Raw genomic sequence first — 11,794 nt, 5'->3', positions numbered from 1 at the left:
GGTATGCCGGCTTCTTAAGACCTTGTATGGGCTGAAGCAATCATCTCGTGAATGGTATCGTAAGTTTGATGCATTCATGAGTTCATTGGGCTATGTACGCAGTTATGAGGACCCATGCCTCTATACTCGCAAGGCTGCAGATGGTAGTCTTATTGTTTTGGTTTTGTATGTGGATGACATGCTGATCGCAAGGAAGTGTATTTCTGATGTGGATGCCTTGAAACATAGGCTACATGAGACCTTTTCCATGAAGGATCTTGGGGATGCCAGTCATATTTTGGGTATGCGGATCACTCGTGATCGTTCTGGCAAGATGCTCTCTCTTAGTCAGAAAGAGTACATTGACAGGGTGCTTGAGCGTTTTCATATGAAAGGGGGGAAGGCCATTAGTACCCCGTTGCCTCCATATGTAAAACTCAGCCATGATGACTGCCCTCAGACAGATTTGGAGACTACAGAGATGTCTCAGATTCCCTATGCGTCAGCTGTTGGTTCCTTGATGTATGCCATGGTGGCTACGCGTCCAGATCTTGCTCATGCAGTTGGTGTGGTTAGCAGGTACATGTTTAACCCGGGCAAGCGTCATTGGGATGCAGTGAGAGGTATTCTCAGATACTTGAGAGGGACTTCAGAGTTGTCCCTATGTTATGGTGAGAAGGATATGTATGTTTGCGGATATACAGATTCAGACTATGCAGGGTCAGTGGACTCGAGGAAGTCTACTAGCGGCTATGTGTTCACAGTTACAAGTGGACCGGTTTCGTGGGCATCACATTTACAGCCATGCGTTGCTTTGAGCACTACAGAGGCTGAATATATGGCTGCCACTGAGGCTGCCAAGGAGGCCGTATGGCTCTCACGACTAGTGGGAGATCTTGGTATAGCTGGTGATGCTCCGATTCTACATTGTGATAGCCAGAGTGCCATAGCGTTGGCACGGAATCTTGTCTTCCATGCGAAGACAAAGCACATTGAGGTGAGGTATCACTTCATACGAGAGGTGCTAGAGGACAAGCGCATAGAGCTTGTCAAGGTACACACTGAAGATAACCCTGCTGATCTACTCACGAAGTCGTTACCCTCACAGCGGTTTGCACACTGTAGATCGCTGATGGGTATGGCTTGACTTCTTTTGCTGTACTTTGGCCACTTTAAAGGCACACTGCCTTTAAGTGGGAGATTGTTGGGTTAAAGGCCCGTGTGCCCGGCTGCCCGGCTGCCCGTTGTTCAGCCGCCCATGTACAGCCATTCATTTACTCATTCATAATAACTATACTCATAACTACACATTGTAGTGTGAGTACCGCCCCGCCACACACTGTGTCTATCTCCTTCTTCGTGCTGGCTCTCTGTGTGTGTGCTCTCCGATCCCAACAAGGAGCGGTGGCGCAAAATGGGCACCCATTCAAACCCCTTTTCATTTTGTTGAGGATGTTTTGATGAATTAGATGGGGGAGGGAGCTCCTTGGAAACTGTAAGGGGATCAGAAGCAGGCGTATCTCGAAGAGAATCATAAGTAGCTTGTTTGGGAACATCTTAGGTATTGCTATTGAGAGGTTGAGAAAAGCTTAATTTCGAGCTTCTCCTGCATCAGCTGCTCATCTGGCTTGTTGTTGCGAGGTTCTTCATACAAGGTATTTCTTTTTCTGTTTCTTACACATCTATACCATGGATTAAAACATAGACATACATCATAGTTAACCCTTTAGCAATTTAGTCTCATGTCGCCCCACAGTCGATTACTCTCACGGAAGGTGCCCATGCGGAAACTGGCCACAAAGATAGCAATGAACTGCTTGATATGCAGGAATTTAGAGTAGTACAAACACGTATGTCTGTTTTAAAGTCAAATTTTGCGCAGTTGAATGCAAATGTGAGCAAAATGTCTCGATGTGCTTGTGCAATTCATAAAATAGTTAACCAAGGGCCTTGCTAATGAGCATACACTACAAGAGGCTGTGTGCACTTGTGACGCTGTTAGCGACGGAAATACATTGGGTTTTTATACTCCCCGGCGTCGCTAAGAGCGTCGATATGGCAACGTTGCTATGAGCGTCGCTATAACGATCGCTATATGCGTCGCTATATAGCGACATCTATAGCGACATTTACAGGCCACCGATAGCGATGTTTATAGCGACACTGCAGAACCTTATATAGCGACGGTCATAGCGACGCTCAAGAGAATTTTTTTTTGGTGGCAAGGCATTCCCATAAACTATATTGAATGTTTCATTAATTGATTCACTTTTGAAAGAAAGTGAAAGCTTAGATATAGACCCAAAGTAGTCACCCATAAGACAATATAACCATTAACTCCATCATCCATAATATTGTTTGCAGAATAAAGATACAAATACAAAACTGACAAAAGTAAATTGATGAAAGTAAATCAATGACAATTGTACACATCATAGGCAAAATCACTTGTAAACTTTGCAAATGTAATAGTTACACCACCATTGTCATTATTGAAAAAATATACATGGTTTTCAAAAAGACGTATAAACGTCATCTCATGACACATATGCTATGACAAAAGGAAACTAATGGTATCTAGCTACAGCTAAACTGACGTCGTCTAATCAAATGTCTCATCGCGTCCAAGCGGCGTATCTATCGGATTCTGCCAAAAAAAAAACAATAAGACAACTTTCTATAAGTATAAACATATAGGACGTTTATAAAACAATACAACAAATAGAAAAGAGTAAACCCTAATACTAACCATGCCGCCGCGAAAACTCAGAATGTCCATCAGGGCGTTTAAGCCCTTCCTGCCTGTGTACTCACGCTCGTACGGTGTGGGGTCACGTCCTGTCATCGACCACTGTCAAAACATACAAAGAATCCATTATGTTAGAATTTAAAAACCTCTAAACCCTAAACTATCAAACCTAAAGAGCAACACGAAAACACTTACAAAATTGGCCTCAAATGATACCCACCCGCCGCTCCCCAAGTGGTGCGAGCTCCCTGCCTCTACTCACGCTCTGGATGCCTCCTTTTGTTGCTTCCACTTGTCGGGATTCTCGCGCGCTGCTTTCTTCGCATTCTTCCAATCTTCTTTGGCCAATCAATCTGGTATGTTCCACCCATGCTTAATTGCTTTTTGCACTTCAGAATGCTTGTGCTTGCAGTATTCCTGCATTCGAACCTTCATCAGGTCTTCATTGAAGCGATCATCCCGTGTTGGAACGGGAAACTCGTCATGAAGCATGCTGATGACTCTGTCTTTTAAATCACTTGGTGCTTCACTCCAGGTGTTTAGTATGTAGTGTCTAAACACCTGAGAGCAAAGACCGCACATGCGCGAGATCACCTTCTTGCCTTCATCATCCAAGATGATGCCGCCGCTGAAGTCGACGGAGTAAGGCAAGTCCTCTCGTCGGTGACGCGTGAACCTGGGTGTCCCGGCAGGGGTCTCTAGCGGTGTGTCGATGGGGGTACGGACGTCAGGTGTCTCCACTGGAGTCTGGGCCTCGAAGCGAGGAGTGTCGACTGGAGTGACTCCTGGAGGAGTAGCTAGTGGTGTGTAGCCGCTAGGAACGGCCGTCAGCTGCGCAAAACCTGGTGTCGATGGCGATGTTGTGGCTGGTGTCAAGGTAGGCAAAGAAGGAGAGGGTAAAGAGCCTCATCGAACACGAGGCGGTGTCGAGGCATCGTCGGCGGCATCCCCACAACAACCACCGTCGCCACCACTAGAGCGCCGGTGACGAGACGAGTGTGAAGATCGTCTCATCGACACCGAAGCTTCGGAGCACGCTGAATGCTCCAGAACAAAGGGGGACGCGGCTAGAGTAGGAACGTACGATGGTGCGCCAGGGCAATGACGCTCTACGTACCACTCTCTCTGCTGGGGTGACAAAGAAGAAAGAAACTCCTCATCATCCATACCTGCATTAAACACACGAACATTTAAACTTAATATTGAATGAATGGAGAAGAAAGCATGGACAAGTAGAGAGAGAGAGAGAGAGAGAGAGAGAGAGAGAGAGAGAGAGAGAGAGAGAGAGAGAGAGAGAGAGAGAGAGAGAGAGGACTCATAAAGGGGGAGGGATTCCTATGTAGACAATGATGCATATAGATAGAATGGACAAAAAGCCACGTGAATACAATATACATTATAAAACGGAGCTAGATTGTTCAAATACAATATTTATGGCTTTAAGAGTTCTCTCTCTCATCCTCGCAAAGCTCAACATAACTTCCTATATCTCTATAGAGATCTCCGTTTAAACAGATGTCCTCCGTTTCATTTTGTAGATCCTCTGCATGCACCCCATAGAGAGTAGCAGCTCGATGCTCGTCTGGCACCACCTCAGCGGCTTTTGATTGAACATCTTCTCTGATCTCCTCCATTGATGCCGGTGTGATTGGCACATGGTAGCCTTTATACGTCCGTGCACTACAAGGGGCTACCTCTATGACGTACCACCAATTTGATGCAGACTTTGTAGGATGAAATATCACCTGCCAGAGCCAGATAACTTACATGAGAGCTTCCAAGCACATAACTTCTAAAATGGGATGTTAACTATTTACATACTTACTTGTTCACAATGCTCGGGTAGTACGAAAGTGTCTCTTAGGTCAGTTCATTTCTTAGTTGAATCCACCTCAAGAAAACGAGACTCTCTTCTACGCACATTAGCGTTGCGACCCTCCATGATTATCTTGAACCATTGCACGTCGAACAAGTCGACAAATAATCCTCTATAATCGATCCTCAAAATCTCTTGTAGCATGCCGAAGTAAGTGAGTTTCGCCACCACAGGATCTGCATCAGAGGACCGTCGTCGACTAGACTGTTCAAATTTTGCCATGATTCACAATCTTAAGTAAACCGCTTTTTGTCGATTTGTTCCACCCTAAAATGTCGACCTTTACACCATGCTGTTGTGTATGACTTATACTACAACCAACAAAGATTATGAGTGGCCGTTCAAACATCTAGAAAGTCACTAGTCGTACATTGCAAACTTACCTTGGTCGCGCAACCCCGAGAGTACTCCCACTCCTCCTCAGTCACTTCTTCACCGCAATGTTGTGCACTTTTTCAATTGGTTGTGCAACCATCTTAAGCTCATGAATGTTGATAGGCTCTCCAGACCCGTCAGATAGTGCATTGGTGGTCGTCTTCCCCGTCTCCACTCGATTCGTGCCCTTTGTCCCTCTTGCTTTGCATCCTCATATTGTGAAATCCACTTTTGCATCACTGGATTGTGAAGCATGCAAAATCGGTTGATTTTAGCCTCTAGATCTTTTGTCATCTTCTTCTCAACACCGAGATTGCACATGACAATCCCAGATATGGGCTGATCATCTATGGTTCGCCATAGCGTGTCCCGGGCTTTATCAAATCCGTCTAGCCACTCTCCAATGTACACTAGGGACTCTGATACCAGCCAAACTTCTGCCATGCTACCCTCCGGACGTGCCTTCTGACGCACATATCCCTTGAGCGTTTTCATGAAACGTTCTAAAAAGAACATCCATTTGAAATGTACTGTGCCAACTATTTAACTATGCGAACAAGAAGATGCACCTGAATGGTTAGCATGGTAGTAGGAAAGTGTTTCTCAAACATGCACACAACCTCCGCAGCGTTTAGTTTGGCGAATGGTATAGAGTCTACATTGAGTCTCCTTTTGTGAGATCCATTGCACCAACTTCGCAAGTTTGTAGATTGTGTTACAGACGTCAAGAGACAAACATCCCTCAATGGCCATCGGTAAAATAAACTGCAAAACACGTGCAGCAATAATATTCAAATCCACACACGAATTTTTTACACAATTCCCACTATGATATATTCCACTATGAACATACCTGACACATTTTATGCCAGTCGTGTGATGTCAAACTGGTAAGCTTTCCTTCTTTAGTAAAACACGTTCGGAGCGAGTGCATTACGCCAGTGGGGGTCCGCAAAGATCGAATGGTCTCTTTTAATTTGCGTTCTTGGGCTCCTGTGAAAATCCATGGCGCTTTAGGGAGTTTTATCGATCCATCGGATGCTGTCTGCGGCCAATATTTCTCCATGCGATCCACATTTCTAAGGTCAGCCCTGGCTCCCAAAGTATCTTTCTTGCCGGTAAGATGGTCCCATAGCAGATTATCCACATTCTTGAATATGTGCATTGGATCGAGCAAGTGATTGATCATGAGTCGGGGCCAATATGGTAATTCGTACCTGGGGGCAAACCGTCATCACACATCTCCTTTTGCTCTAACCATGCTTCTGCAGACATCCTCGGTGGCTCTCTTCCCAAAAAGCCGTTGCGTAACACATGATTCTCTAGAAGATACGCTTGATGACCTTCATAGATTTGCTTCTTCAATGAAGGCGCCGGACGTGCATTCAGTCTAGGTCCACATGTGACACATGCTCTGTATCCGCTTGTTTGAAGCCCTGCATGTATACACATGATAATAGATAAGCTTGAGAAAAACTAAGATTTATAGTGTTTGAGTGAGGAGTGTAAATCACCTGAGCATTCTGTTAGTCCGGGATAGTCATGCATGGTCCACGTTAGAATGCCTTTGATCAAAGCATTCCGTTGACCTGTGTGTCGGCTCATATCCACCACTTCTATGCCAATCCACAATTGTTGTAGCTCTTCCAATAGTGGACGAAGATACACATCCATATTCTTCACTTTATACCGCCCCGGCACAATCAAGCTTAGCCATAGGTGCACCTTCTTCGTAGTCAACCACAGGGGAATGTTGTAGTTGACGATGACAACGGGCCATACACTGTAAGATATTGATCTTTGACCAAATGGATTTACGCCATCCATAGGCAGGCCTAGGCGTAAATTTCGAGCTTCCCTGGCAAAATCCGACCATGTTTCATCTATACGTTTCCAGGCTGCACAATCTGCAGGAATCCGTAGCATACCATCCGAAGATTTATTCTCCTCATGCCATGATGCTAGGGCGGCCATGGACTTACATTCGAAGAAATGCTTGATGCGAGGAAGCAGAGAAAAATGTCGCAAAACCTTTTGCGAAATTTTTGTTCCATGGAGATCTACTCAATATCTCTCGGAATCACATTTCGGACACTTCTCCATGTCTATGTATTTCCCTCTGAAAAGAATGCAGTCGTTAGGACAAGCGTGGATCGAATTGTAATCCATCCCCGAGTTTCGCAAAATCTTTCTTGCTTCCTCTCTGGAATCTGACATCACATTATCAGCTGCTGGCAGTATGTGCTCTTTGAGCAATCTACACAACGAAAAAAATACGATACAATTGTGTAAAAATCTATCAGATATACATTCAGAGTTTATTATTAAAGTAAACTAATTGTAATAGATCACCTGAAAAGCATTGTGACGCTAGTGTCACTCCATCCAAACTTTGTTTGCTTGTTGAGAAGAACCAGGAGCGTCTTCAATCTAGACACATATTCCATCATACAATGGCGTATCGGCTTCACTTTTCATATCATCATAGATAAGCCTTTCTGAATCCATGCTCATCTCTCTCATTTCATCGATCTCGGGCTCAAACATTGCCTCGTTGGGAATGTGGTCTGCATGATCATCGTTCAAGCTGTCAGAGGCTACATCTTGTGGCCTCACATATGCTGCTTGACCAAAGCGCCCGAGAACACGTCTATTGGGTTGCAAGATTGCTGCCTGTTGGCCAGCGTCAGAGTTCGACGAGTTATAATTGACAACAATTCGATCTATAATAGATGGATCGAACTCGCCAAATTTGCGAACGTGCTGCAAAGAAACGTGTCTTGTCCATCGCACAGCATGCTTGCATTGATTACAAGGACATAAGATCCTCGTTGAGAGATAGGTGTTTCGGTTGGACGGTCACACATCCTCGTCACTACACATAATGAGGGTAAAAACCTTATAACCTTGACAACAAATTTAATCTTCTATTGGCATTCTTTGTCTTTTACCTCTGTGTGTGTGTGTGTGTGTGTGTGTGTGTGTGTGTGTGTTCACACTATAAACTACCTCACATTCTCTAGTCATGTCCAATCTCCGCACACCTCGGTCTAGAGGTGCGCGGAGATCAGAACCATCGGGTTATAATCTCGTCTTTATTGGTCAATGCCTATATTTGTGGGTACAAGAAATCTACACACCCACGTCTACATGATAGTGCATGTAGTGGACAAAACCCCTTTGCCTCTTCTCTAGCTGTAGCATTTCACAGCATCTTAACATCTTTTCACAGTAGATCTTTTCACCGTTCGTCTAACTCTAATTTTTTTACCGTAATCTCGAAGGTAGACTCTAATATAAAAACTCAATCCAAAATCTAATCTTAAATCTAATCTAATTGAACATGTGGTGATTCGCTCCATTGAAGGGTAAAAGACATACCAACGGGGCTACTAGCTACGTAGATGTGAATGGGCCTCACATATACAAATACTTCAATGCAAGAGTTTAATAATCTCACCTCTCCACCCCATCGATCCATGACCCACTCCTCTCTTTCAAGCTAGTCAGGTCTGGCATCTATGCACCTCCGATTCTTCATGTAGTCGTGCATGCGTCTCCTCATCCAAGCATCGTCAAATGTATTCTCCAAAGAGGGAACTAGAAACTCCCGATGCAATGTAGCAATAAGATAATCCTTGGAGGCTTTATCCTGAGCCCTCCAAGAGACCATGACAGACTACAGTGTGTCAGAAAACCTGTCTACACAACTGTCGTATGCGGCCCATCACCTGCTTCCCCTCATGGATCATAATGATCTCATTGGACATACGATTGATGAGGTACGCGTATCCCTTTGGCATGTCCCTCCCGTGAACTATAGCAACCCTGTCCGGTGAATGCTCATCGTCCAGGCCTCTAGGAGACCCCGATGCAGTGTTCGGGTCACTCCTCAGCATTTTCGACGCAGTGGCCGGGACACCACTCTCAAATGCGTAGGCAGTATGATCCTTCGGTGTAGTCTGAGCAGTTTCACAAGCAGGGACACTCCTCGGTGTGTCCTAGGGACTTTGCAACACATGAGTTCTAGGAACTACGTGCTCCTTGCCACAACAACCACCACCGCTAGACTGTCGTGGAATTGTTGTTCTGCATGGTCCATCGAACATAAATCTAGATCTAATTTAATCTTAAACTCAAAATAAATCTAAATTTAATCTAATCTAACGTAAATCTAAATCTAACACGCGTAAATAAACCTAAACTAATTTAATGTAAATCTAACTTAAAATAAACCTAAATCTAATCTAACGTAAATCTAAATCTAACCTAATCTTAAACGATAAAAAGAGGAAAGTGGTATAACCTTTCTATCACCCAAGTGTGGTAGATTGGTTATGCCATTTCCCTCTTGAATAACAGGTCTTGGGTTCAACTCCTCCTCGACTAGATCTTTAAGGTCTCTTGGGATAGTTTTCGACGACGTTAAAACTTTCTTCTTCTCGGGTGTACGTGTGTGTGGGTGTGTGTGTGTGCCAATAAAAAGAGGAAAATGGTATAACCTTTCTATCACCCAAGTGTGGTAGATTGGTTATGCCATCCCTCTTGAATAACATGTCTTGAGTTCAACTCCTCGTTGGCTAGATCTTTAAGGTCTCTTGGGATAGTTTCCGACGACGTTAAAACTTTCTTCTTCTCGGGTGTGCGTGTGTGTGGGTGTGTGTGTGTGCCAATAAAAAGAGGAAAATGGTATAACCTTTCTATCACCCAAGTGTGGTAGATTGGTTATGCCATCCCTCTTGAATAACATGTCTTGAGTTCAACTCCTCGTCGGCTAGATCTTTAAGGTCTCTTGGGATAGTTTCCTACGACGTTAAATTAAACTCTCTTCTTCTCGGGTGTGTGTGTGTGGGTGTGTGTGTGCACCAATAAAAGGAGGAAAATGGTATAACCTTTCTATCACCCAAGTGTGGTAGATTGCTTATGCCATTTCGCTCTTGAATAACAGGTCTTGAGTTCAACTCCTTGTTGACTAGATCTTTAAGGTCTCTTGGGATAGTTTCCTACGACGTTAAAACTCTCTTCTTCTTCTTCTCTCTCTCTCACTCTCTTTGTTTTATATCTTTCTCTTTCTCTCTCTCTCTCTCTCTTTTCCTCTCTCAATGTGTGTGTGTATGCATTCTTTGTTTATGCATGTGTGTGTGTGTGTGTTTTGATTATGCATGTTCTCTCTCTCTCTCTCTCTCTCTCTCTCTCTCTCTCTCTCTCTCTTTCAAAAACACAATGTGTGTGTGTGAGAGAGAGAGAGAGAGGGAGAGAGAGAGAGAGAAAGAGGGGAAGGGAACATGAGAGAGAGGAGAGGGAAGGAGCATACTTGCTCTCCTTCCTCTCCTCGTGTGTGTGTGTGTGTGTGTGTGTGTGTGTGTGTGTGGAGAAGAAAGAGAGAGAGGGAGAGCGCGGGTTACCTTTGCTTGCTTGAGCGCCGAAAACTCAAATCTCAGATCTGAGATCTGAGTTTTCGGATGCTCTCGATTATTTTTTTACCCCTATCGGCGTTGCTATAGGCGTCGCTAGTTTACTTGTAACTTAGCGACGCTCATAGCGACTCCCATAGCGACGCCTATAGCAACGCCGTGGGTTTTCACTTTTGAGCGTCGCACTGCGAGCGTCGCTAATATTAAGTACCTCTTGTAGTGATACTAGGGTTTTTTTGTGTTGGGTGGTAAAGCCCAATGTGCCGTGCCTAAGTGTTGGGCGGCCGGAGACTATCGGGAACTAACACTGACCATTCATTCTACATAAAAGAATAAGGACTCATAATCCTAACACTATAGTCCATCCAAACCTGTGTCTCCTCTCTTCTCCATTCTGCACACACACACACACACACACACACACACACACACACACACACACACGCTCTCGCACGTGCTCTTCAACTAGTATCAGAGCTCAGGGATTGGGAGCACCATTGGAGCTCAGAGGGGAGGCAAGCGGAGAAGTAGCAAAAACTATAGCACATTTTTACAGATCTATTTTGGCCTAGCCAAACGTCTTCATTTAAGCCGCAATTCCTAATCAGTTTTTCGTCCTCTTCAACTTTGAGAAGAAAGTTTTCTCAAAATCTTTACCAATTTTGAGATATATCACTCAGACTGCCTGCAGGTCGTGAAGTAGAAGCTGCAGATTTTTACATATCTGTTTTGATCTATAAAAACAGCTTATTTCAAGTCCATTCTCATGATCCCCAACCATTTTCGCGTGGTCTACAACTTTGCAGAAGGAAGTTTCTGCAAATTTTGTACAGTTTGAGAGATATTCATTTCAGACAGCAGGGTGGTCTACCCTCGTCGGTTCTTCTGCATACAGGTTTTCGTTGCAGACTCTTTCTACAATGTCTGTCACATGCATATTTGATGTAAGGTCTTGAGGGTCTGTTATATCAGACAAACCGCCGCAGCGGTTACAGAAAAGGGTTTCTGTGGTTGATGTAAGATCTTATGCGATTTATGTATTGTGATGGAAATATGCAAAGCCTATTGTTGAGGGTCGTGGTAAGGTTTATTGAGCTGGGGGATTCTCAAATGTGGAGATCCTTTCGGAGGTACATTCAACAGAGGAAAAGCATTTACTATTTCTGGAGATGGATTTTAAGCGTTATCAGGAAAAGCGGATTTGTCTGAATCCATTCAAATATGTTTTCTTAGTCTGGAAAGGACAGCTACTGGGACGTGTGGTGTCCAGAAATGGAATAGAAATGGCCAATGACAAGATCCAGTGCTTTCAACAGGCCAAGGTGCCTAGAAATGCATCAAAATTAAGCTCTTTCTTGGGATATATTAATTTTTATAGAAGATTTGTGCACAAGTTTGCCT

The 11,794-nt window shown here is 44.2% G+C and overlaps 1 pseudogene; it reads right to left on the bottom strand.

Moving 5' to 3' along the window:
• Window positions 1-2,581: 2,581 nt before the first annotated feature.
• On the bottom strand, window positions 2,582-3,916 carry LOC147418051 (uncharacterized; annotated as a pseudogene).
• Window positions 3,917-11,794: the final 7,878 nt, after the last annotated feature.

This window comes from Adiantum capillus-veneris, chromosome 30 (assembly GCF_014529385.1).
Source record: "Adiantum capillus-veneris isolate H3 chromosome 30, ASM1452938v2, whole genome shotgun sequence".
Taxonomy (NCBI): Eukaryota; Viridiplantae; Streptophyta; class Polypodiopsida; order Polypodiales; family Pteridaceae; genus Adiantum; species Adiantum capillus-veneris.
The sequence above is the reverse complement of the archived record's forward strand: the minus strand, read 5'-3'. Positions and strand labels throughout refer to the sequence as shown.